Source organism: Hippopotamus amphibius, chromosome 9 (genome assembly GCF_030028045.1).
Source record: "Hippopotamus amphibius kiboko isolate mHipAmp2 chromosome 9, mHipAmp2.hap2, whole genome shotgun sequence".
Taxonomy (NCBI): Eukaryota; Metazoa; Chordata; class Mammalia; order Artiodactyla; family Hippopotamidae; genus Hippopotamus; species Hippopotamus amphibius.
The window spans coordinates 143,808,741-143,835,032 of NC_080194.1; the positions used below are offsets into that span (position 1 = coordinate 143,808,741).

At 58.7% G+C, this 26,292-nt stretch overlaps 1 protein-coding gene across 7 annotated transcripts in view; it reads left to right on the forward strand.

The window, feature by feature from the left end:
- PRKAR1B (protein kinase cAMP-dependent type I regulatory subunit beta) overlaps positions 1-26,292 on the forward strand; it is an 80,361-nt gene that overhangs the window by 18,491 nt on the left and 35,578 nt on the right. The window lies entirely within an intron of this gene.

A 26,292-nucleotide genomic window follows, 5' to 3' on the forward strand; every position in this document is an offset into this window, starting at 1 on the left:
TCGTGGAGCGTGGGTCCTGAGGGAGGCTGGCTGCGCCGGGTGACGGCCAGCACTGGCTGGAAGGGCCTCGGGCCTGGACGCGGGGTGGGGGGCTGTGAAGGCGCTGGGATGCTTTGCCTGGGAATTGTGATCACGTAAATCGTTGGGAAAGGTGGAAAATTTTAAGCCACAGAGCAGAAGCGTGCCTCACCCCCGCCGGGAGGTAATCGCTGGGAGTGTTCTGGGGGCAGTCCTTCGGGAGTTATTTTGTGGACACATCCTGACCCTGTGTCGTCACACAGCGGGATCACGTTCTCCGCAGTGTGTCACACTTGAGAGGCGGTGCACGTCTCTGCTTGTCAGTGAAGGCTTTCGTGGCCTGCGGTCCCCGTTTCTGTGGGGGTGTGCGGTGTGACGTGGCTGTTTGCGTTTTTTATGATAAACAGCCTTTTGGTGACATGCCCGTCCTCGTAAGCTCATTGAGAGTATTTGTCTCTTTAAGATAAACTCCTCGACACGGATCAAAGAGTAAATGATGTGTAAAAAATTATTCTCTTTCCATCCTTGGCAAACTGTGCTTCTTTGTTAGAAAACTAGGCCCATTTTGAGAACCGTCCATACGAGACGTATAAACAGCATACAGACACACAGGATGAAGGGGGAAGGCCTCTCTGCGGCCCCCTCCCCACAGCGACCGCGAGCCGCAGCCTGGGGCGGCCCCTCCAGGCCGTTCTCCGCCTGCTTGTCGTGTGGAACCAGGCGGGACACACGCACCTTCGGTGGCGCAGGCCGGGGGCGCCCCATGTGGCCACCGCCTGGTGGCTGTGGGCACGTCGCTCCACGGAGGATGGGCCAGTCTGCGCACTGCTGCCCTGCCAAGGGCGCTGGTGACGTTTCTGGCTTTTCCACGTCATGGCGTCTTGGCGAAGGGGAGCGGTGCTCCGCTCCCGGCATCAGGGTGGCCGGCACTGGACAGGGGCCAGGGTGGGTTTTCAGTTGTGTTTTGTTTTTGGGGGGGCCGTGCCACACGGCGTGTGGGATCTTAGTTCCCTGACCAGGAACTGAACCCGCATCCTGTGCACTGGAAGGCAGTGAAAGTGTGGAGTTCTAACCACCGGACTGCCGAGGAAGTCCCGGATTTGGGGGTTTGGGTACGTTGTGCTGACTGGTCCCAGGAAGGCTGCAGGGGTGTCTGGAGGACCTGTGTTTGGGGTTGGTCCCTCCTTACTCACAGCGTGTGGGGACAGGCTGCTTCCCAGGTGGGGCGAGGCTGGGGTGGTCGGGGACCAGGCCTCGTCGGAGATGCCCTGTCTGTAGAAGCACAGGGTGCAGGGCAGGGGTGGGGAGGGCTGGCCCTCCATCCCGGGCCCGCCCGGCCGCACCTGCTCCCCGGGGGAGTCAGCCTCGCCTCTCACGCTGCTCTCCAGAGCTTGCCGGCTCCCGGGGGATCTACGGAAGTGGACGCACGTGACACCTGGCGGTCCCCGGCGCCCCTCCCTGGTCTCCCCCCGCTGAGTTGGCTTCTCCTGCTCCGGACACACTGGGTACGATCGCCTCATTTCACGACTGAGGAGGGAGAGGCTGCCGTTCTCTGGTTACTGGTGACGCTGCTCGGTTTGTGGGCTTCCTTGGAAGCCGTGGAGCGGCTCAGTGGCCTGGACTCTTCTGCCGAGACGGAGGGTTCAGGCTCAGAATTGCCGCGCTCGTCAGCAGGTCACACACTTCCGTGGCCCCTTCCGGCCCCCAGGCAGCAGCGGGTTCAGAAGGGCTGAGCTTAGGGCCAGCCTGGCCGAGGCATCGGAGCTGGACTCCCTCTCCGGGCTCTGCCGGGTATGTGTGTCCGGGAAGTGTCCGCTGGGGTCTTGTGCCCTCGGCCCTAAGTCTCCAAACCACACGGCTCCCTCTGCCTCAGACTTTACTGCATCCGAGAGCCAGGTGGACACGAAGTGGAGGAAGCAGATGGTTGGATTAAAATTCTTTGTGAGGCTAGCTTGGAAAGAAAGCTTTCACGTGGGGCGTGTCTGCTTCAGATCTTTTGCTTTGCACAGAGGAAAACTCACTTTCCAGATTGAAGCCCCCACGGCCTCCTGTTTCTGGCTGCGGCCTCTAATGAGATGGGCCGATGGTTCAGGAGGCGCGTTCCAGAGGGCGTGGGCAGGGGGACTGTCTCCTGACCTTCCACGTGACGTCTCCTGGTGTGCTGTCCAGGGCCTTTGCTTTCCCCAGTTTGCTGGACGCAGGGCTTCACAGCTTTGTCTCTGCTCGGCTGCGGTCTGGTGCGGGCCGCCCAAGCCTTTCCAGGTTAGCGGGGCGTCTGGCGGGCCTCAACGTGGTTGCTGTCTGCTGCTGCCCTCGCTTCCCCGTGTGGGTAGAGTAACCAGAACGTGCATGTAGGTGAATCCATGTGGGGGACACCACGTGCTGCTCTGTAACCCTTCCTGCTAAATGCAGGTTTAGGACGAAGAACCCCGTGGTCTCGGGCTGGGTGCTTTTGCTCTCGTCAATGCTTTTAGCATGTGTGGAGCTACGTCAGCGGGGAGACAAGGGGAAGACTGTGTGCCAGCCCTTTGCTCTAAGAGAAGGTGACGCGCTGTGGCTGAGGGACGAAGCCCCTGCCCCAGACTTGCTCCTGGATGGGGCGGCATTTCTAGTGGGCATTTCTGGAAGGCGTTCCCTGAGTCTGTGTGGACGCTTTGGAGTCTCGGTTTTCCTCCTGTAAATAAAAAGCGTGCCTCTTGGCCGAAGCACAGCAGCTGGTGGAGCCAGGGTTCCAATGCGCGTCTCGGGGGCTCCAAAGCTTGTATTCTGCCCGCAGCTGGGTGACAGGTCACACGGTCACACGCACCTGCGAGGGGAAGGAGGCTGATAACCCAGGCACTGTCATGGGGTGTGGGGGCCCCGTGTCCTGGGGCCCTGGCTTTCTGGGTCTTGGGAGTGAGAGAGGGGACCCGGGGACTCCTGAACACAGAGCATCTGGTGGGAGTGGCTTTAAATACACACACGCACACAGGTGCACGCACACAGGTGCACACACACAGGCTCAGGTCACAGGCATGACGTTTCCTGGGCTTCAGTTTTCTCACGTGTCAAATGAGATTAATAAAACCTACTTTGAGGCTTGCAGTGAGAGTGGAATGAGATAGTGTCCGTGGGTGTGTCACCACCACCATCACAGTTACCTCCGTTGCCACCACCGTCACCACCCCCCCCACCGTCACCATCATCGTTCTGGCCTTTTGACTTGTGGGTGGGGCTGAGCTAGTGGGCGTCTCCTGGGTGCAGTTTTGCACCTCTGAGGTTGGCTTCGCCATCCAGACAGAGCCCGTAGCCAGACCCCCCACCCCTCATTGCTGTGCCTGAGGGAGGGGCTGATGTGGCCCCGAGACCACTCCACCGTCATTCTCTCTCCATCCTGGGCCTGAGGTAGGTCCGCGGGCTGCTCCAGGCCTCAGGACACAGCGGTACGGACTCTGGGAGGCTGGCTTGTCACTCTGCCTCAATGGACAGGGAGGGGAGGCCCTAGCCCCTTGCTCCAGGCCACGCGGCACGTGTCCGAGCTGGAGCTGGAGCTGGAGTGGGCTGTCCTCGTACGCCGGGCTGGCCCCTTCAGATCCCTTCTGAAGCGCTGCGTCGTCCTGGGCAGGGGCGGGGGCGGGCAGACAGGGGCAGCCTCCTCGCTTGGCTTCAGTTTTTGGGAGCCGCGTCAGCGCCTTTGTCCTTCCTGAGGCCGCGGGGGCCCGAGCAGCACAGGAAGCTGGCCCGCGGGGTGCTGCAGAGCCCTGGCATGTGCTGTGACCCCAGCCTGTCCCCCAGGGCTGCACCCCAGGCCCAGGGGAGGGCGGCGGGGGCCCTCGGCCTCCATCAGGTCCCGTCCCAGCTTGCCCGCCGCCCAGGGCGCCTGGAGACGGGGCACCCCTGGGAGCCAGAAGTGTGACGATCGGGGTCCTGCGTGCGCCTGTGCGCGTCGGGGGCGGGTCCCGGCAGCGGCCCTGTGCGTCGGGCCCCCGGCCAGGGCCTCGGTGCCGGAGCTGCCAGGTGGGCGGGCGGGTGGCGAGGGCATCTCACCCTGGGGCGGCCTTGCTGGTCGCTCCCTGCAGCTCTAATGAAGACAGGCCTTTGGCTGCACCCCTGGCCGCACAGCTGTCTGTCTTCCGCCCGCCTGCGTATCTCTGCAGTCTGTTTTTCCGCAAATTGGCTCGGGCCCCCAGGTGATGGGAAAACACGCCCGGGGTCTGCTGAACTCGCAGGCAGCTCGGGCTGAGCTCTGCGCCTCTGAGCCGCTGCGGCCCCTTGCAGCCCGGCTCCGGCGTGGGGATGTGCTGCCTCCTTTCAGGCAACGCTGAGAAACAAAGTCAGCCTTTGGGAGACGCACGGCCTCCTCCGAGGAGGTGCTTAATGGCTTGAACACGCAAAGAATGTGATTCTCGTTTTGCACAAAGCCAGGCTTGCTCCGGGCAGAGGAGACCTCCAGGTTAGCCAGTCGTGGGCCCCGTGAGCCCGCAGGGTCGGAGCCGTGTTCAGCAGGAGGCGGAGACCTGGGCGCGGGAGCCTGCGTCGCGGCGAGCTCTGAGCTGCATCCCGGCCCGCAGGCCTCGTCTGCAGCGTCTTGTTAGGACAGGGCTGGCATCGTGGGGGAGCCTCTGGGCAGATGAGGCACAGAGAGGTCAAGCAGGCTGCCCGTGGCCACCCAGGTGGGCCTGGGAGAAGCTGGGATTAGAGCCTTGGCTGGACGGGGCCGCCCCAGGCCGCCCTGCCCCGCTCCGGGACTGCGGCGCCCAGCTCCTTCATCTCCTGCTGGCCTCGCCTGTGCTGTCCCTTGTTTGGTGCTGTAATGTTTTACGACTTAGTTTGGTGGTGAGAGGTCTCCAGGACGCTGCAGATGCCTCCTCGCACTGTTTACGTCACCCGACAGCCACCCCGTGACGTGATGTGAGATGCCCGCAGCCGCTGGGTCACTGAGGCCCAGAGGGGCGGGAAGTGGGCCCGTCTCTCCGGGAAGGAGGGGCCCCGTGAGGTGTCCTGCTGGTGAGCTGACCCCCCCCCACACACAGAGGGTGATGCAGCCCCAGGATGGGGGGACCCCTGGGGCCCTGGTCACTGCCAGCAGGAAGTCGCCTGCCAGCCAGATGTGAGCGGTTCAGCCGCTGGCCGGGGCCCGTCCAGCCTCTCAGCGGACGCAGGTGACCCCGCCCCCGTCTGTCAGGTGGGGAAACGGAGGCTGGGAGAAGGCAGGTGCCTGGCCCGAGGTCACACAGGTTCTGGGGGGCAGCAGCGGTTTCCCCGAGACAAGGCTCACGGCCGCGTGGGGGGCGCGCCGGTCGCGCAGACCTCGCCGCGCTCTGCGGGAGCGCGGCCCCCCCAGCCCTACAGCCGCCCCACCCCCAGCGAGGGCCGAGTCACCGCCCCGCGGCCCGCAGAACGGAGCCCCGCTTGAAGCGCCGGGCCGCGCGCCCCGCGTCCTCCTGGGGCGCGTCCTCCCCGGTGGCACCCACGCGTAAACGCTGAGCTGTCCGTGCCTGGGACGAGGGTGGTCCCCCGTACGTCTGGTGCCGCTGGGGCTTCACAGGGGAGGAAGGGCCTCCTGTCCCTCAGGGCAGGGTGCTCGCGTCCCAGAACCGGCGACCTTTGAGCCAGGTCTTCAAGGATGGGCGGGACGGGTGCGGGGCAGGCACTCGAGTGCAGGGAACAGTGTCGGTGAGTGGAGGGAACAGCACGGGCAGCGGACAGAGGCGAGAGCAGGTGCCGGGCTGTGGCCGGTGGAGCGAGAGAGCGAGGCCGGCAGCGGAGCCCAGGCCGGGCCGCGTTTTATTAAACCAAGAAGAGTCCAGGCAGCAATCAGGGAGGCTCGTGTCTTCCACGCCGGGCGCAGTGTCTTCCTGGGCGGGGTCTCACGGTGGCCCCACCGCCCTGCCTGTTCCTGGTGGACGTTGGAGGGCCAGCTTCACATTCGGGAAGATGGGGCCGGAGGGTGGCCCTGCCTTCTCCTGGAGGATGTGTGTGAGTCTGTGTGTGGTGTGTGTTTCTTACCACCAGGTGACTTTTTCTGTCTGGTGTCATCAAAAGCATTTCGGTGATTGTTAGGTTTAAAATGACCATTGTTTAGAGTCTGGGCGCAGGGACCACATCCGTCTCAGCCAGCCTGGCTTCTGCCTCCTTCCCCACCCTGGACCGCTGGAGAAAAAGTTCAGCCATCAGCTAGTTCCGCCTGTAGAAGTTTCAGTGGAAGACGCTCCTCTCTGATATGGTTTCCTGTCCTCACGGCCCCCTCACATCCCGAGCGCGCGTTCCGGGCAGCTTTCTCACCAGGCCGTGTGCGGGCTGCCGTGCGTGGCTCTGTTTCTGAAACGGGTCCTGCCTGGGAGTTCGCGTTCCCGTGTGCTGCGGCGGTCCCCTTCCTGGTGCTTGAGGACATGGGTTGGAACAGCCAGGACCACCCACCTCCCCCCTGCCCCGCAGAGGGTCCAGCCTGCCCCGTGTCGCGTCTTGTGAGGTGACAGCTGGTTCCCGCATGTCCTTTAGAAAAAGCAACAGTTGCTAAGAGTCGGGCAAACAAAGATGCGCTTTGACTCTGGGAACAGCTGTGGGGAGCACACACCGTGTCCGTCAGCTGCTCCGTCCTAATTTTCCTAATTTTCAGGCCGTGTCGGGAACAGAGCTCTTTAACCCTTTGGTGCCCTGGGCCTTCCCGCCCTTTAACTTCCTCGGTTTCTTGCTCCTCGGCTGTGGACACACGTCCTGGGGTGTGGCCAGCGGAGCCCGGCTCTTGGGGCCGGGGCTGGGGAGCCCGTGGGGAGTCTTGTGCTCCTCTTCCCTCCGAGGAGGCACGACGCTGGGGCACTGCTCCCGGCGGCGGGTGGATGTGGCCCCCGAGGGCCTTGTGCCCTCAGAGGGGACCCTAGTCTCTCTGAGGCACGTGGGCCGGTTCCTGCCACAGATCTGCCGCTTTCGTCCGAGCAGCCCTTCGCCCAAGCTCGTGGCACCCAGTGAGGTGCCTGTGAGGTAGGGTCGTCCTCGCCCCCAGTGCGAGGAGGAAGGTCCCTCCCTCAGGGTGGCTTTCCTCTGCCCGGAGGTGTCTCTGGACTCTGTCATAGGTGGCAGTCGGAGACGTGCCCTGTGGCAGAGGCTGTGCTCAGCTGTGCATCTCGCAGGTGTGGTGTCTCCTTCATGGCATGTCCTGCTCCAGGGGCCAGTGATCTGCTGTGAACAGAGGCACCCTCCCCACCGTGGAGCTCCGTTCTCGGGGGAGAGATGAAGAGTCAACAGGTGAACAGCTGGGGGACGTGGTGTGTAAGGTGGAGGAGGTTCTAGGGAGAGCGTGGGGAACGGGGCAGCCTGGGAGGCCTTGTTGGGAAGGAGGTTTGAGGACAAACCTGAGGGAAAGAGGAATTGGAGCAGGCAGGCAATCGGGGAAAGAGCGTTCATGGAGCAGGGGTGTGGGCGCAAAGGCCCTGTGGTCAGAGGCATGCCTGGAATGTTCAAGAATCAGTAGAGAGGTCAGTGAGGCTGGAACAGAGCCGGGAAGGAGGCCAGGAATAGGCAGTGCCGTCACAGACACAGTGTGGCTGACCACAGAGGCCTTCCGGGTCACTGTGAGGGCTTCCGCTCCTACACTGAGCTGGGAGCCTCTGGAAGGTTTGAGCATAGAGCCAGCCTGTCAGGACTTTCATTTCGGTAGGGTTAGTCTAAGCCCGTGTTCAGAGCAGAAGGTGTAGGGGACCAAAGTGAAGTAGAAAAACCAGTTGAGAGGTTGTTTTGCTAACCCAGGTGAGGTGATGGTGTCTCGAACCAGGGTGGTACCATTGGAGGTGATCGGTGGGTGGTTGGTTCTGAATGTGTCCAGGAAGCGACTGGGTCTAGCCTGGGATGGCTCAGTCCTGAGATTTGCCTCCAGTGTGGGGTCCCTGGCTTGGTTATGGGATTCCTGTTAGGTGACAGCAGTGATGATGGTGATATTGATGGTGGTGGTGGTGGTGGTGTGATGGTGGCGATGTGTGATGGTGGTGTGGTGGTGGTGTGATGGTGGTGTGGTGGTGTGTGGTGGTGTGATGGTGGTGTGTGGTGGTGTGATGGTGGTGGTGGTGGTGGTGGTGGTGTGGTGATGGTAGTGTGATGGTGGTGGTGGTGTGGTGGTGGTGGTGTGGTGGTGATGGTGGTGTGATGGTGGTGGTGTGGTGGTGGTGGGGAGCATGTATTATAAAACCATGTTAGGTGCGTGTAGCTCATTTAACTTTTCAGCTTGCCTTCTTAGGAACCCCAGATGATGGGTGTTGTGGACTCTCCGGCACTCCTGCCCCTCCGCCACTGTGTTGTACCACTTTGTTTGGGAAGGGGTTGAGTCCACTATGGACCTTAGGAGTGGGCTTCGTTTTAACCCAGTCTGGCTGAGCCTGTTGGTCAAGTCACTGTGGCTGGACCCTGTAACCGACATCTAAGCAGGAGGCTCCGTAGGTCCAGCCCTGCACCACTGACCAAAGAGCCTGGTTTCGATGTGACCTGGGACCCTCCCCCCACTTTACAGATGGGGGCAGGCGGGCTGCTCCGTGTCCTGGCTCAGCTTCCACGTGAGGTGGGGCGGGGCCAGGGCTGCAGGTCGCGCGCTGGAGCCTGCCTGTGGCTGCGACATGCCCCCCAGGAGGGCTCTCGCGGGCTCTCCCGTGGGAGCGTTTGTGGGACACGTGAGGCTGCACAGTGGGTAACCCCGGGGCCCCGGGGGCCGAGGGCAGTTTTCTTCCCGGAGGGTTCTGTGTCTCGGGTCCCTCCGAGGGGGCGCAGCTGGTGTCGATTCTGCATCCGTCACAGCGGCATCCGCGCTGCCCCCCGCGCACCTGACACACCCGACTTCACGCGTCTCTCGTGGTGACCCTGCAGGTGTGCCAGTCTCTGTCCCTTTTATCGGTGAGGAGGCGGGGACTCGGGGCTGAAGCAACCTGCACGCGGTGCCAGCTTGGCCAGGCCAGGGCCCAGTGGCCTGCGGGCTCTTCCCTGCCTCCCGCTGGGGAAAGGTGGCTCCCTCTGTGGGCCCCTAACTTGGCTGTGTGCACGTCCGGGCAGGGCGCTGTGGGGAGGCGCGCAGGGAAGCTTCCAGAAAGCAGCAGGGCCTACATGGTCCGTGGCCCTGGGGCCTCTGAGCTTCTGGCCCAGAGAGGTGATGATGTTAGGGGCTGTTTTGCTATTGGGAGGAGGCTAAGACCTCTGGAAGCAGGGTTGGGAGCGTGGCTGGCGCTGGACAACCTTGGACTTGTCCTGACCTTGTTGTCTGCTTGCTGCGTGACCTTGGCAAATGATGTAACCTCTGTGAGCTTCAGGAATGTTACCCTCTGCCCTTGAACGCAGGAAAGCCACCGAGCCTAGGCAGGAGCTCACTCCCACTCAGCTGTCTGTCTGGCAGGTGTCAGGCGCTGTCCTCGGGCGGTGGGCAGGTGTGCAGGGAAGCGGGGCGTGCAGCCGGTGCACTCGAGTGGGGGTGGGTGAGGTCTCCGCTGGACAGAGCAGCCCCGGAGGGCCTCTTGGAGGAGGAGATGTTTCCGCCTGAGACCTGGAAGGTACGAGGGGCAGGGGACGCGAGTTTCTGGGAGAGGGACAGTCGGAGGGCCTGGGGGTCAGAACTGGCCAGGCCGGGAGGGCCGGCAGTGGGTGCTGCCGCTGCCAAGGGCCGTGGTCGCAGGCCGGCCACAGGAACCCTGGTGTGAGCCTGCAGGCTCTGCACAGACAGGGTCAGAGTCCCAGGCCTCGGCCTCTGGCTTCGCGCGCTGGGACCGACCTGCCAGCGGTGGTGTTTGCAGCCGAGGCCAGCCTTTCCCCGTCCTTCTCAAGAGCAGCCTCCTCCCGTTCAAGGGAGCACGGCCAGCTCTCACCCCCGGTCTTACCTGGGTGGATTGGCCCCAGGTGCCTTGGGCCACCAGACTTCGGGACAACCAGACTGCTTTCAATAAGGTGCTACAGATCGCCCTAAATACTCTAAATGATGTGTTTCCAGAACAGATTTATTTTTTCGATTTAAGAATTATTTATCCAACTTTAATGTATTTACTTTTAGTCAGCTCTGTGCCAATAATTTTAAAAACTCAATCTTGAAGGAAAATTTTAATACTCATAGGCTTCTAGTCGTAGGAAAAATTGCAAAGATTCACTCATCTCTTACAGAGCAGCGTGGCAGGGTGATTGATAAAATACGTTTAAGCATAAATGTCTTTACATTAGGAGGAGTTCTGTGGGAAAACAGTGGAAACAGCCATTCAAGGAGGGAAGGAATGACGCAGAAATCCCAGTTAAGAGGGTTTTTTACATCTCGTATTTCTTGTTTAAAGAGCTGGTGGGTGTCCGGTCCCCATCGTCAATCAGGGTTCTCCAGGGAAACGGAACCAGGAGGGTTACAGACATGTCTGAGGACATTTAACGTAGGGTTGGCTCTGAGGTTGTGGAGGCCAGGAAGCCCCACCACGTGCCGTCTGCGAGCTGGACGCCCAGGGAGCCGGTGGGGTGGTGCAGCCCGAGTCCAAAGGCTCGAGAACCAGGAGACGGGTGTCTGAGGGCGGGGAGGGTGGACGTCCACCTCAGACAGAGCGGATCTACCGTCATCTGTGTTTCTGTTCTGTTGGGCCCACAAGGGATGGGGTGGTGCTGCCCACCCTGGAGAGGGCCGTCTTCACAGCCCAGTCCACTTGGTCTGGACTCAAATGCTGATCTCTTCCCAGACACCCTCCCAGACACACCTAGAAACCACATCGCACCAGCTAAGTGGACATCCCTCAGCCCAGGCAAGATGACACAAAAGTGAATTAAGACGCTGTGGATTCTTATTTCATGGTCTATGTTTAAAAGAGCAGTACAGCAATTTCAGTGTTAAAATGTCAGCGTTTACAGTAGGCCAGAAATTCCTCCCTTTTGCAACTGTGTAAACATTTAATGAGACATTTTAGATGTTTAAAGACAGAGCGTGTGGCCATATTAAAGGACCCTGGTCATCGGACGACCAAGCTGGGGACGGCGGATCTAGTTCACGTGCATCGGGGCCGCCAGCATCCCCAGTCGCGGAGGCCGCAGGTAGAGGACCGACAGAGCGTGGGCTGGAGGGATATGGTGGACGGACTGGTGACAGTGCCAGGTTGGGCCCCAGCTTTGGCTGCTGGACTGGATGGTGGCTGGAGCCTGCGAGCTCGGGACTGATGCGGCCTGGAGGGCAGAGGTGACCGGCGGGGAGATGGGGGTGGAATCTGGCCACACAAGCTTGAGCGGCCCGGCCTGCTGGGCGTCACGGGAGGTGTCAGGTGGCCGGGGGTGGCCCTTCACCCCCAAGCTCGTTTTCTGCCCTCGTCCTCTGGCCACTCACCCCTGGGCCTCGTTGGTTTTGCCGCTTGCGGAAGCCTGGCCTCCCTGCCCCGTGTGGGGCCCCCGGCTGCCCTGCCAGGCCTCTCCACTCCTCTCACCGCGGGGCCATGAGCTCAGCTAACGCACCTTTTGGATTCGAACCTCTTCCTGTTATGATTGGGCTGATGGCCAATTTAAGCATTTAAATCCCGGTTTTAATTTAGTTTGTTTAACATGGCTTCTTGTTAATTACCTGTGCTGCGGCTTGGAGCTCGGCTCCCCTCCGAGCAGCTTCCCGGTCGTGCGATTTTATGTGGCTGGCCGCGAGTTCGGGGGTCCAGACCCAGGACAGGGCCACTTCCAAGTGATTCTTTCATGGAAGACAAGGCTTAATTGTGTGGAAAGGACGATGATGCCGGGAGCAACTCTGAGGAACGGCGTGTTTGCTCTTCTTTTCAGTGATTTAGCAGCTGCCGTGCATCGGCCAGGATGCTGGGAGGAAGAGGCTACGTCCTCTGTGTCCCCCCTGGCCGCGCGGCGAGTCCACCCAGAAGCGCTGAAGTCGTTCCTTAAAAATCTCCGAGAGGCTGGGCTTGTGGTGCTGAAGCTGCTTAGAGCTGGACCTCGGGCCCTGGCCTTGTCCACCAGTGAGCACTTGGGCTTCACCGTCCTGCTTCTGTCCTTTCGCAGACGTGTGTCTGCGCACAGATAACTTACTTGGCCCCGTGTCCAGCCATGGGGTGGGGGCGTCAGGAGCCGGGAGTGGGCGATGGGAGCAGGATTTAGGTAGAGCTTCCCTGATGGTTCAGGGCTGTTCTGGACACGGGAGCTAGCATCTCAGTCAGGCAGAGCATCTTGCACCCTGGTCCACCTTCCTGCCTGCCCCTGGTCGGCCCCGTGCAGACCCGAGGCTCAGCGCGCCGTGTGGGGTGACGGCCACCCCGGGCCTGGTGGAGTCAGGCAGGGGCTCGCGGGTCTGCGAACATGCTTGTATGAGTCTCTGCGTGGACACACACCTCCGTTTCTCTTGGGTGGATTCCTAACGCTGGAATTTCCGGGTCGGAGGCTGCCTTTATGTCTGACTTTTTAGGAAACCACCTGCTTTCCAAAGTGGCTGCACATTTCCAGGCTCACCTGCAGAGATGAGGTGCCCGTCTCTCCCATCCCTGCTGAGGTTCCGGCTGTCTGTCTTCCGAGTATAGTCACTAACGGGTGTGGCGTCTCGTGGCAGGTTCGACTTGCCTTTCCCTGGCGGCTGAGGAGATTGGGCGTCTTTTCCTGTACTCTTAGCCATTTGTACAACTTCTTTGGGAAAATGTCTCTTCAAATCTAGTGCTCATTTTTTGAGTTCTTGGTCTTCTTACTGTGGAGTTATAAGAGCTCCTCATATATTCTGGATACAAGCCCTTAATGAGATATACGGTTGTGGGTGTTTTCTTGCAGTCTGTGGTTCAGTCTTTTCATCTTCTTAACCATGTCTTTTAAAGGTCAGATTATCAATTTTTTTTCTTTCAAGAATCATGCTTTTGTTCTTCTGAAAGTTTTATTAGCTCTTCCATTTAGGTCTGTGATCCACTTTGAGTTATTTCTGTGTGTGGTGTGAGGTAGGGGTCTAAGGCCGTGTAGTTATGTGGACGTGCAGGGAAGAGACTGTTGCTTCCTCACTGATGTGTCTGGGCGCCTTGTCAATAATCAGCTGGCCATGAACGCGGCAGCTTGCTTCTGGGCTCTTGGTGCTGCCTCGCTGAGCTGTGTGTCGTATCGTCACACCAACACCACACAGTCTTGTTGGCTGCAGATTTATAGTGAGTTCGGAAATCAGGTCGTGTAAACCCTCTCGCTTGGTTCTTTTTCAGGATCGTCTGGGCTATTTTAGGGCCTTTGCATTTCCATATGAATTTAGACAACTTTCTATTTAAAAAGCCTGCATTGAATTTATAGATCGATTTGATACAGAACTGGCATCTTGTCAGTACTGAGGCGCCTACATGATGAACAGGAGCGTCTCTCCATTTATCTAGATCTTTAGTTTCTCAGAAATCCTCTGTCGTTTTCAGCGGACAAGCCTTGCACTTATTTGGGAAATGAATCCTGCAATGTTGCATTCTTTTTGATGCTCTCGTGAAGAAGACAGGGTTCCCAGCAGGGTGGGCTGGCTGTGGAGGCTCCTGGGGGCTCTGGGGGGCTCTGGTGGGCAGGAGTGGTGGGGCCTGGTGAAGAGAGAGCTGCGTCCCTGCACCAGGACAACCCTCGAGGCGGAGGAGCCGGGCACAGAGGTCTCTGGGCTTGAGGCTGGGGCTTCGCCTGTCCTGAGCCCCCAGGGGAGAGCCTATTAGTCACAACGAAGCGTGTTATCTCCACGTGGGGAGCAGGGTGAGATCTCCAAACGGTTCTTTAATTATGTAGGGTGTGTTCTTCGACTTCAGCTGATGCCTCTGGGACTAGTTGGGGGGAAGTACCTCCGTGGCTGAGTGTGCACAGCACTGTTTATCCGGGTGTAGGACTGAGGTTTAGGTGGAAGTGTGCCACATCGAGGAGCTCGGGGGTTTCTGCAGATGTTCGTCCCAAGGCATTTATCAGTGCCTGCTGGGCTCCCACGTGCGCTCGGGTGCTGCCAGGGTTGCAAGGGTGGCGGAGACAAGGTGTCTGCGGTGACCTCCTCCTCTGGGGAACGTGGGATGAAAGACAACCTGCAGACTCACATCTGAACAAGGAGTGGTATCTGGGATGTGCAAAGATCTCTCACAAGTCAACAATACAGAACCAAGCAGTCCCGTTAGAAACTGGGCAGAGACGTGAAGAGACGCTCGACCAAAGAGGACCCTCAGGTGGAAAACAAACCCATGAGGAGATGTTCCATTCTTCAGGCAGTGGGAAATGGAAATCAGATCCCAGGGAGCTGTCACTCCACACCCACCAGGATGGTTCAGATGAAAACCCCCTGCTGAGGACGCGGGGGAGCTGGACCTCTCGTCCCTTAGCGGTGCGGACAGCAGCTTTACAGCCTGGAAGACATTTTCATAGGTTCTTAGGAAACTAAACATGTAACTGCCACATGACCCAGCAATGTCACTCTTGGGCATTTATCCCAGAGAAACGGAAAATTATGTTCACGTGAAACCTGTACATTAATTTTGCTCCTAGCAGCTTTATTTGTACTAGTCCCAAACTGGAAACCACCCAGGTACCCTTCAGCGAGTGAGTGGATAAATACGCTGGAGTAGCGCTCAGCCAAAAAAGGGAACAGAGTACGCACACGGCAGCCTGCGCGAGTGAAAAAGGCCCATCCCCACGGGTCCCACCCTACAGGGCACCACTGAAGAAACATTCTCAAGGCGAAACAGTTATAGAAATGGAGGCCACTGGGTGGTGACCCGGGGCGAGGGACGGGGTGGGCGCTGGTACATCCCCCCCGGCGCCCTGGGTGCTGTGCTGTGGTCTCCCAGGACGTCACCTCGGGCGAGATGGTGACGGCACCCGGGCTGTCCCTGTGTTCCTTCTTACGGCTGGTGGCGATTAGCCGGGAGGTGCCGGCCACCTGGGGTCACTGTGCGGCAGCCGTTGGAGAGGGAGGCAGTTGGCTGGGGCAGGAGGGGCCCCGGGGTCGGGCCTCCCCGGCTGGGGCTGCCCGCAGACCTCCTCCCCAGCCCCCGTTGGAGGGGCCCGGGCATCAGGTGACTGTGCGCCCCGTGGGGGCGGGGACACCGTGGTCGTAGCCGTGGGCGCATGCACCACGTGCCAGGTGTGACGCCAGTGGTTCCGAGGCTCTGTCAGTCGCTCCGTATCGCAGATGACGGTCTGAGGCCCGGCGGTTGGCCTGTCAGGCCCCAGCTGGTCAGGGAGCTGCCGTTTAGACCCTCTTCCTGGCTCCCGAGCCCATCAGCCTCACGCCCCACTGTGCTGCGCCCCAGGAGACCGAGGGTCCCGTCCGTCTGCTTGTCCCTCTGTCCACTTGGTCCCAGGCCCCCCTGCAGCCTGCACGGGGCTGGGGGAGAGGGCGTTTCTCTGAAGCTGTTCGCAGCATGGGGTCCCAGGGGGTCTGGGAGGTGGCTGGCACGTCCCCAGCCCTCCAGGCTCCAGGCCTGCCTCCCAGCCCCCCAGGGAGCGGCCCGACTGTGTCGACCCTTGTCAGGTCCTCAGACTCTGCGGCCCGCCCCTCTCGGGTCCCCGTTCTCAGAGGGAAGCGAGGCCCCCTGGGCATCAGCGTGCGTCTGGCCCAGAGTCCAGGATACTCAGGGGCCTGCGGGGCAGCTGATCAGGTGAGCGGGGCCCCAGGGTGGCGGGCTCTGCCCTGGGGAGTGGCCCTGGGTGGCAGACACCAGATTTTTCCAGAGAAGCTGAAAGTCCAGATTTTTGTGAAATCTAGTTTTTCACCTTTTGATTTAATTTTAAACTTTTATTTTGAAAATGTTTCAAAGAGGAAAGTTTCAAGGAGAGTAGACCCGTCCCTAGACCCACCGGGTGACACGTGGGACGTGTGCGCGTTTGCGTCACGTCTCTTGCGTCTGAGCAGTGTGGCGACCCTGACGCCGGGGGTCACTCTGACTGTCGTCGCTGCGTTTGGGAGTACATGGCCCTCCCGTAAATCCCTCCACGTGCCAACCCACAGCCCGGGTTCAGAGCCTGCCCGGTTTCTGACGCGCCCAGAGCAGTGGCGGAGAGGTCGGGTCTGGGCTTTGCGCGTGGCCGGAGGCAGGTGGTTCTTTTCTGCGGGACCCACCGCGTTCGTTACAGCCCTGACTGCGTCCGAGGTGGGCGAGCGGCTGAAGCACTTGAGGACACCGGGAGACCCGGACCAGTGGCTCCGTGTGTGCCCCCACCCCGGGCTGACCTCAGGGGCGGCATGAGGTCGAGCTGGGTGCGCGCCCCGGGCTCCCACCTGCCCAGTGAGGAAGCCGCAGAGCCTCGGGGTTGGTCTGGTGCCCAGCTGCCCGGGGTCTGGCTGGGAACCTTGGCCAGAGGTACAGCTCCTCCGAGGATCTGCTTCCAGCTTTCAGCCTGTCAAGAAGCCAGATGACAAAGTCGGAAGACACACATCAGAGTTCCCAGGACGGTGCTGGGCCCGGAGCGGGGGACACAGACTCTCCAGGGAGCGCTGTCCTGTCCCCCCCGACCCGTCCTCATTCATTCCTTCCTCTGTCCCCCAGTGCAGACCCAGCGTCCTCTGTGCCAAGCCTGTGCTGGGGGTGGGATGCGGAGGCCGCTTCTGTGTTGGAGTTCAGGGTGTCGTGGGGGTGGGAGGGGGCATGTGTGAGGCTCCCTGGGAGCAGGGACTGGAGGGGGCGGGGGGGGAGCGTGGGGAGTGCCTGGTGCCTCCAGGGACTGTAGCCTCTAGTTGGGCCTGAGAACATCGGGGAGGGGGGGTCTTTGAAATGGAAGGCAGAGGCTGGAGGCCGGCCCACTCTGCACACACCCCCATTTACGCCTTGGAGGGCGGCCAGGGTGCGACTCCGGTGTGGCCATCTGTGGAGGGAGACGGAGAGCCTGGGGGCCTGGGGGGGCAGCCGGGGCTTTGCTTCTGCGCTGCTGGGGTGTCCTGTCCCTGCCCTGGGGCGCCTGCCTCAGGCTTCCTCCTCGCCTGCAGCCAGTGGGAGGCCACGGAGGCTTGTGGACAAAGCCCACTTAAGAGGGCTGGCCCCACAGTGCCAGGGCCCAGCCCGCCACACGGCATCCATCAGATCAGGACAGACAGTGAATTCAGGTCTCAGCTCAGAACCCAGAGTGTCTGCAGATCCGTGGCCATGACCCAAAGGGCCGGTGCCGGGCAGGGAGGCACGGGGGCGGGGCGGGCGGACCAGACTCCAGGGCCGGGTAAACGTCACACCTTGACCCCCCCCCCCCCCCACACCGCCGTGGACCTTCACTCGGTGTGGTTTTCCTGAGTTCGTGTCCTTCCTGGCCACCGCCCCTCCCCAGGCCCCCGACTTCAGTGCACTTTGTTGTTTCATCCACTGCGGTTCTTATCCGCCGGACGCCAGACTGTCCCTCTCTGGCTGGTGCAGCTCCACGAGGCCCCCGCGTCCCCTGACGTGCGCCTCATCATTTTTGTCCTTTTCCTTGCTTTCTGGTATTTCAAGAGGTTGCGCCTCATCTTGTATGTTTTCTGCCCCAGACCGGGAGTCAGTTTTTTCTCTGAAGAATCTTGGCTCCTTTTAGTGGGAAATTGTACTTAGAGACCACGTTCTGGGCACTGGGGGTGCTCGCTGCTTCAATTTGTCATTGTTGCTGGGCTTTTTCTGCAGGCAGAACTAGGACTTTTCTTTTCAGATAAAATGTTTCATGGGCTCGTCGTGGTTCTTCCAGTTCCAGCTCAGGGTTCAGGTTGGCTGGCTTGGCTTCCTTCCTTCCTTCCTTTTAACATAACGTGATTAATTTTATGCCTTTATCTCTTTTCTGCTGTGCTGAAAATGCTGGCTGTAAATGACACCAGCAAAAGAGCTCTGCTTTTTTGCAGCACACTTGCCAGCACACACGTGCACACACCCGGCCTTAGAATAACAAGACTGTTACCGTTGCGATCGGCAAAAACCGTTTAAGATTGTATTCCGGCTCATTTTGCCCTGAGGCCGCTGCATTCCTGCGATGCTGTCCGTTGGATACACGTTTTAGTTCATTTGTGGCCCCTTACTTTTGATTTGTAAGTATCATTTTTCAAGTCTCAGTCTTGTTTTTATAATTATGTAAAATATGAACATGGTTCCAAAGCCGTCCCCACCAACAAGGTGTGTCCACAGGACTGTTGACTTACCCCATGTCCCCGCCGGTCGCTCAGCTTCCTCCCTAGGGTCTGTGGGGACCCTTTCACTTGCGGGATTTGCCTGTGTGTTGAAGTAGCACATCAGTAAGTGAGAGAGTCAGCAGATGTGCACAGATTCACGCCCCCTCCCCTCTTTCTCACACATACACACGCGCGAGCACGCGCACGCCTGGCTGTTTACAGAGGGTTTTGACAGCACTGGGTCTTTGGGGCTATTCCAGAGCTGGCACGGAAGGTGATGGGAGTAGATAAACCCCCTTGGTCGTCTCCTTGGTTACAACTCTGCCCATTTCACGGAGAAGGAAGCTGCTCACCAGGCCCGCTGGCGGGTGGGCGTCCTGGCGGGACTGGAGCAAGGGGTCCGTCCTGCAGTGGCGCCAGGCCCACTCCTGTGCCTCGGGGCGGCGCTCGGGGTCACGTTTGGGGTCTGCCTGTGGCCGTGCTCGGTGGCTCTGAGGCCCGGCAGGCGTGGCCTCCAGCGGCCCTGGTTCACAAGGCACTGCCAAGTATGTCGAGACGTGGCTGCGGGGCCGGGAGAATCAGGCAAAGAATCCTGCCCTGGCGCCCTCACGGGGAACCAGCCAGCGTGAAGCGGCCGTGCCCTTGGCCTTGGTATCTCGGGGGGAGAAGCAAATGTGGGCCGGCACATAATGAGAGCCTTACCAGCGAGGAGAGCTCTGCGTGTCCCGGAGCCGGCCCCGAGGCGCTGTGCTCCGAAGAGGCTTCACCTCGCGCACCCTGCGACCACCAGCCTCCCCGCCCCCAGAGTCCAGTGCTGCCACCTGGCGGGGCCTGGGGCTGCTGGCGGGGGGCAGACACGGGTGGCCGCGGGGACCCGAGGGGCCTCCCCAGGTGGGGCGGGGGGCAGGGGGTGGGGGGCGGCTGTCAGGCCGGGCCGCAGCAGGAGGCACGTCCCTGAGCCGGTCTCCGTGCGGAGCCGGTGCTGCCCACGTGCCAACTGGGCAGGGGTCTCAGGCAGCCCCTTGGAGGAAAGGAGGGGGGCTTTCCAGACGTGGCGCTTGTGGGCGTCTGGTAGAATTACTTCTTCAAAATGATGGTTTTTAATGAAGTCACAGGTGGTGGGTGTGGTCAGGGTGGTATACACGTTGCTGCCATGTATGGGGGCTCCGTCCTGTGCCCGGCACATGGAGTCCGGTAGCGTCCCGCACGCTCTGTCCCACGCGTGGCTTTCACCTTGCAGTTGTCCTTGAGACTGTCCACGCCAGTGGCAGAGCCTCCCTGACCTTCCAGTGACTGTGCTGGGCCCTGGGACGTGTGTAGAGGGCACCCCAGGGATGGCAGGCACGTGGACCTGTGGCTGTTGCACGTGGCGCTGTCACGGCATCTGCTGGGGCCGTGGCTGGCTGCATTCTTCCCCCTCAGCCCTCCAGGCCCCCAGCCCCGCTGGCTGCCGGCACTTCTCAGCTGCTCCCCTGCAGTCTCCAGCACCTCCCCCACGTGGTCGGGCCCTGCGCGTGCCCTGTCCCCTCCCAGCCTCGGTCGGGCCCCTGGCCCTGGTGGGTGCATCTGCGGCCCCCCCTGCAGGCCCGCGTCCCACCTTGTGCAGCAGCCCCTGGTTGGTTCAGCAGCCACGGGAAGAACACACATCCCCCGCCCCCCCCCCCGGCCCTGGGTGGGGGTGTTTCCAGGGACCTGGCAGCCGCGCGGCGGTGTCTCCCGCCCACGCGCAGAGCGGGGCTGGCGGCTCTGATCACACCGCTGCCTGGATCTTGTGATTGATTCCTGGGCCTGCTGGCTTTAAAATAAGCAAGAGTTTTATCCTGGAAACATTTCCTGTCCTGGGAAGTGATGAGAAAGGAGGGAGCCAGGCTGGGGAGGCCTCCAGGACCCCGTGGTGTCCACCCCTGACCTTGGACGTGGCCTGCGCAGGGTGGGGGCATTGGGGAAGGCGGCTCCCTCCTGTCCGTTTTCACACGGGGGGTCCCCCCTGCGCTGTGATGGTGGCATCCGTAGCGAATGGGTTCCCAGCACGTGGCATCTGTGTAGGACTAGCGCTGGTCCCTTAGCGGTCAGTCCGGGTGGGGTGGGGGCACCACCCGCTGTGCAGACGCACGTGGGAACCAGGGGCCCTCACTGGAGGTGACAGGAGGAGCCGCGGGTTTCCTGGAGGTGAGCGCAGGCTGCTCAGAGGGAGAGGTGGGCGGGGGTGGGGAGCTCTTGGAGCCCCTGTGCTGGTCAGTGAGGATGCCCCGTTTTATAGCCAAGGAGTCTAGGCCCGCAGAGAGGACGTGTTTGCTGCTCTCCTGCCGGCCAGGCGGCCACGCTGACCCAGGCCTGGACCTCGGGCAGGCCTGTGGGTCTCAGGACCCAGCGCCCCCCTGCACTGCTCCTCTACCCCCGGCCTGGGCACCAGCACCGGCCTGACTGCCCAGACGCCTCCCAGGCGACCCCGCTGGACCGCTGGTAGCTGCGTCTCTTCTCTTCCTCCAGGAGTGAAATCCTTGATGAAGGATGCAGAACCCGCGTGTTCCTAAGCCCGACACGGTGGGGTGGGCTTTGTGGCTGGCAGTGCCGCGTGCGGGGGCTCTTCCCCTGGGCTACCAGGCCCTGTTCCTGAGCTGCTGGTGCAGAGGTGGTGATGAGGTTTCCAGCCCCGAGCCTGGTTACAGTGTGGGACGCGGGACCTCACTGAGAGCCTTCGGTGCCCTGCCTTCCGTCAGGACCGTTTCCTGCCCTGGGGGTGTTCTGACTGCTGTCCTGGGGGCCGCAGAAGCCACGGCACTGCTGGTGGCTGTCCACCAAGTGGCATCGGTCCCTTCTGCACGGTCTTTGCCAGGTGGCAAGGGAGGGAGGTGATTTTCTCACTCCGGCTGTGACCATAGCCGTCACCCTGTGACAGGGTGCGGTGGGGAGAGGGGCCTGGCCCAGCATTTATTTAGTTTCTAGGTTTTGTGTATCCGTTTGGCAGTTTTCCTCATGTAGCTCTTGTGATGCGTTGTTAGGGTTACACCTCAGTGTTTTATTTTGGGGGCTGCTAAGGTAAATGCCGTCGTATTTTTGATTTTAAATTCCACTCGTTCATTGCTGGTATCTGGGAAAGTGGTTGACGTGTGCATGTTAACCTTGCGTCCTGCAGCCTTGCCGTAATCACTTATTAGTTCCAATGAGTTTTGTTTTTGTTGTTGATTCTTTGGGTTTTTTTACATAGACCTGTCTTCTGCAAACAAAGATAGTTTTATGTCTTCCTTTGCAGTTTACATACCTTTTTTCCTTTTCTTGGCCGCACCGCACAGCTTTCAGGACCTTAGTTCCCCACCCGTTGAACCCAGGCCTTTGGCAGTGGAAGCACGGAGTCCTAATCACTGGCCCACCAGGGAATTCCCTCCAGTCTGTATACCTTTTATTTCCTTCTCTTGTCTCATTGCGTCCGCTAGGGCTTTTCCAGTATGATGCTGGAAAAGGGCAGGGAGTGGGGTATTTTTGGCTTGAATCCCTGTCTTGGGGGAAGCAGCTAGTTTTTCACCACCGGGTGTGATGGAAACCCTAGGGTTCCTGGAGCCCCCCTTTATCAAGCTGAGGAAGTGCTTCATATTCTCATTTTTCTGAGAGCTTTTATCATGAGTTGGTTTTCAGTTTTGTCAAATGCTTCTTAGTATCTCTTGATATGATTTTTCTTCTTTACCCTTGGATTTTTGAATGTTGGACCAGCCTTGCATACCTGGGATGAATTCCACTTATTTGTGGAGTATAAACCTTTTAACACAGAGTTGGATTTGATTTGCCTGTTTTGTTGAGGATTTTTACATCCATGTTCATGAGATAGTGGCCGTAATTTTCCTTTCTTGTGGTATCTTTGTCTGGTTTTGGTATGAGAGTAACTCTGGCATCATAGAATGGGTTAGAAAGTGTTCCCTCTGCTTCTTCTTTTTTAAATAAATTTATTCATTTATCTATTTATTTTGTTGGTTGTGTTGGGTCTTTTTTTGCTGTGCGCAGGCTTTCTTTAGTTGCGGTGAGTGGGGGCTGCTCTTCATTGTGGTGTGCGAGCTCCTCATTGCCTTGGCTTCTCTTGCTGTGGAGCACGGGCTCTAGGCGCACGGGCTTCAGTAGTTGCAGCACATGGGCTCGGTAGTTGTGGCTCACGGGCTCTAAAGCGCAGGCTCAGTAGTTGTGGCGCACGGGCTTCGTTGCTCCGCGGCATGTGGGATCTTCCTGGAGCGGCGATGGAACCCGTGTCCCCTGCATTGGCAGGCGGATTCTTAACCACTGTGCCACCTAGGAAACCCTCCCTCTGCTTCTAAATATTTCTGGAAGAGATTGTAGAGAATTGGTGTAACTTCTAACTTAAATATTTGGTAGGATTCACTCGTGAACCCACCTGGGCCTGCTGCTTCCTGTTTCAGTGGGTGAATGTTTATTGATTTGGCTTCTTTAACAGGTTATGTTATCTGTTTCTTCCTGTGTTTCGGCAGACTGTGTCTTTCAAAGAACCGGTCCCTTTCATCTAAGGTATCAAATGTGTGGGCATAGCATTGTTCATGGCCTCCCCTTACTATCCTTTCCACGTCCACAGGATCTGTAGTGATGCCTTCTCTCTCATTTGTGACATCAGTTATTTGTCTCTCTCTCTCTCAATCGCTCCTCCCCACCCCACCCCTCACCTTTTTTTGTTACCGTGGCTAGGGGTTTATAGGTTTTTATTGACTTGTTCAAAGAACCAGATTTGATTTCACTGATTTTCTCTATTAATTTCCTATTTTAAAGTATCTATTTTTTAATTATTTCTTTTCTTTTGCCTGCTTTGAGTTTAATTCGCTCTTCTTTTTCTAGTTTCCTTAGGTTGTTGATTTTAGATCTTTCTCCTTTTCAAATGTATGCTTTCAGTGCTGTAAGATTCCTTCTAAGCATTACCTTTTCTGCCTCCCACAAATTTTGGTAAGTCGCATTTTCATTTTCATTTAGTTAAACATATTTTCAGTTTCTCTGGAGGCTTCTTATTTTGCCTCATGTTACTCTGAAGTGTGTTGCTTAATCTCCAAATGCTTTGGGGTTTTTAGTTATCTTCCTGTTATTGATTTCTAGTGTAATTCCATTGTGGCCCCAGGGCAGACACTGCGTGACTCACATGTGTTAATTTGCTCAGGTGTGCCAGTACTCAGCTGGTACCTCCTGGGACCCATGGCTGTGCTTCTCTCCAGTGCACTGGGGTTGAGGACTCAGCCACAGACGAGGAGGCTCCAGGTCCCCTGAGGCAGGGGCTCCGGGATTCATAAATGTGCTCTAGGTGCTCCAGCAAGGAGTGGGCAGCCCCGCGTTCACTGCAGTGAACAGCTACGCCTGAGTTATTGCTGTTTAGAGAGAATTATTTGGAAACTTGCAGTCCATTTCACCTAAACAGTGGAAAAGCCTAAACATAAACCAGGCACCCTGTTGGGGCGCCGGCTCCCAGCAGACGAAAGCCCTTCTGTCACCTGGGCTGTGACACGCAGCAGAAAACAAGGTGTCCCCACAATGCCCGGGCACCGGAGCTCTGCCTGCGGGTCCAGACTGGTTCCTGAAATGTGAATGATATTGACCAGGCCAGCCACGGAGAGACGTTCTCCCAAGGCAAAGGCAGCAGGCGTAGGGCTTTGAGAACGGTTTCCGTTGTCAGGTGTGCTCTTCCCTTTCGGGGCATCATTTCAACGTCAGAACACAGACTCGTATACACACAAACATGTTTTCTGCATTCAGTGGGACCTTTTTATTGATGTTCCCATCGCTCCTCATCCCCTCCTGGTCCTTGCCACCACACGCGTGCACTCTGTGCAGACTCACTGCTGGAGTGTCTGCACTGTGTCATGTGCTGCTCTTGAGATATCACCAGCCAGAGGTATAAACACGCATCGTGGCTCTGACATCCCCCACCCCATGCATCTGAAAGTTTGACGTTTTTCAAAATAAAACGTTTAAAGAAATAAAGACACAGAAATGTTGGACGTGCTAATGCAGTTTTTTCTTTATGACTGGAGGTGGTCCTGTGGTCAGTGTCACAGCGCTTTTGCTTAAAATCACAAGAATTCTACCCCCATTCCTGTATTTACAGAATGCAGGAGGTCAGATTGTTGGAGTCGGGGGTGGGGGTGGGGGTGGGGAGGAATGGCAGGTTTTCTGTGCGGCTGGGGTGCAGGGATCCTCGCCACCCCACCTCCCCCCACCTCACTGCGTCCCACCTCGAAGAGGGGCAGGCACAGCTCTGATTGGCTGTGGGCACCTCCCTCCCCATCCTGTGTCCTCTGCTGCACTCAGGTGGCCTCACTCTGAGAACTGGTCCAACCTGTTTGCTTCTGCAGCTTTCTTTGCAGGGGTGGGGGCAGGGGGGTGTTTACCTGTCAGGCCACCTGCAGCAGCAGTTCGGCTGTATATTAGAAATGTCAGCCAATAAAAGGGAATAAAAGAGCCGTGACTGGATCATGAGACTGGCTGAGCTCAGGGGCGCGGAGTGCTGCTTTGGCATCATTCCCAGGGTTGGGAGAAGGGGCTTGGAGCTGCTGTGTGCACGGGGTTTGGAACCGGCAGAAATAACCACAGTGGCTCCTGGTCAGGAGGGCTCCAGGCGTGTCATCCTCCTGGTTAATCTCCCATCCTGCCATGAGCTGTGCCCATTCTGCAGGTGGTTAACGCCTTGGAGACTCATCCTCTGGGGCCCTCCAGGCAGGTTTTGGGGTGGCACCAGGTCTCTGGGTTGCCATCAAGGGAGCGTGTGTCAGAGGGATGACCCCACCCCTTGTGACGAAGGCGCACATGCATCTGTCCCTTCACTGGACAGTGAGCCCCTTAGGCAGGGGCTACAGATGGAGGCCAGGGGTCAGGAGTCAGGTGACGGGGTTGTGGCAGACAGAGCACGTGCTCCCACCAGACTGGGAAGGGGTCTGAGTTCTTGCTTCGTGAGAACAAAGGCCCCATGTAGCTAGATCTTCCTTTTTTCCCCCAAAAGAGCCAAAATTTGGATATTTATAACTCTCTCAATGTTTAAATGTTGGGAGCTAACTTTGAAAATGGGACCCACATTGGCTCATGAAGAAACAGTGAAGCACTAAGAACGTTCAGTGGTGATGAAAGGCCTTCCCTTTCAGAGAGGCCCAGGTCCCAAAGGTTTCATGGGTGAATTCTGTCAAGCTTCAACAAACTGTCCATCCTTTTACACGTTTCTCCATAAAATTGAAAACAAGAGGAAGCTGCCCAGCATATCGTATGAATTTCGTATGAATTTGGAGGGACGCACAAATCAGCCCACAAGAAACCTAGAAAGTTGGTACTGTGTAAGTGTGACACCAGGGTGGAGCGATTAGTGGATGTTGTTGAGAAAGCTGGCTGACAAACTCAGGGAACAAAGCAGATCCCCTTCCTCATGGACTAAAGCCTAAATGTGAACAAGAAACCATACGGCAGGAGGTGTGGGCTGAACTGTGTCCCCCAGATTCACTTGTGGAAGCCCTAACCCCCAGTGTGATGGTGTTTGCAGGTGGGGCCTTTGGGAGGTGATTGGCTTTAGGTGAGGTCAGGAGGGTGGGGCCCCACTGCTGGGATTAGTGCCCTGAGAAGAAGACACCAGAGATGCCCTCTCTCTGCCACGTGAGGGCACAGTGAGAAGGCAGCCTGGGTAGAGCTGAGATGAGCTCCTGAAGAAAGGGAAGAAACAGGATAGGATCTGTAGCACGATGCCATTTGGGGGTAGATTTAAAGTACATGCGCACAGCTTAGGATTCCATGTTGTGAGAGAAAACATACAATAAAAAGGAAATCCCTCAAATCTCAGAACAAGCACCAGTGTATGGGGGAGGGGAGCGGGGAGAAGAGGGAGAAATTGTCAACAAGAGCGGATCACCATGTCATGAACTTAGGAGCACAAATCTGCATCTGAGGTTTAAGATGCTGGTGGGTCCCACAAGATGCTGGCGTGGCCGGATGCAGTTCGTGGCTCCATCAGGAACACTGGGGTCTGGTGCCGAGCGGGTGGCTGAGCCGGAGGCTGATGGGGGATGAGGGAGAGCTCCAGGTTTGTTCCCCCATGTGTGTCCACTGTTAGAAAGGGGGCAGAGGTTGGGTGTCGCAGCAGGAGGATGGGAGAGTGGGAGGGGCTCTGATTCCCGAGAACCTGGAGCCCGTCCTCCAGAAGGAGGCTGGTGCGCTCTGGCCCGGTGAGCGCTGGGTGGTCCCAGAACTGGGGTCTGCATCCGTGAGGCCCTGCCGAGTGACTGTGGACAGCCTGCCCACCACCTGCTGGAAGGGCCTGTGGCGGCCCCGCA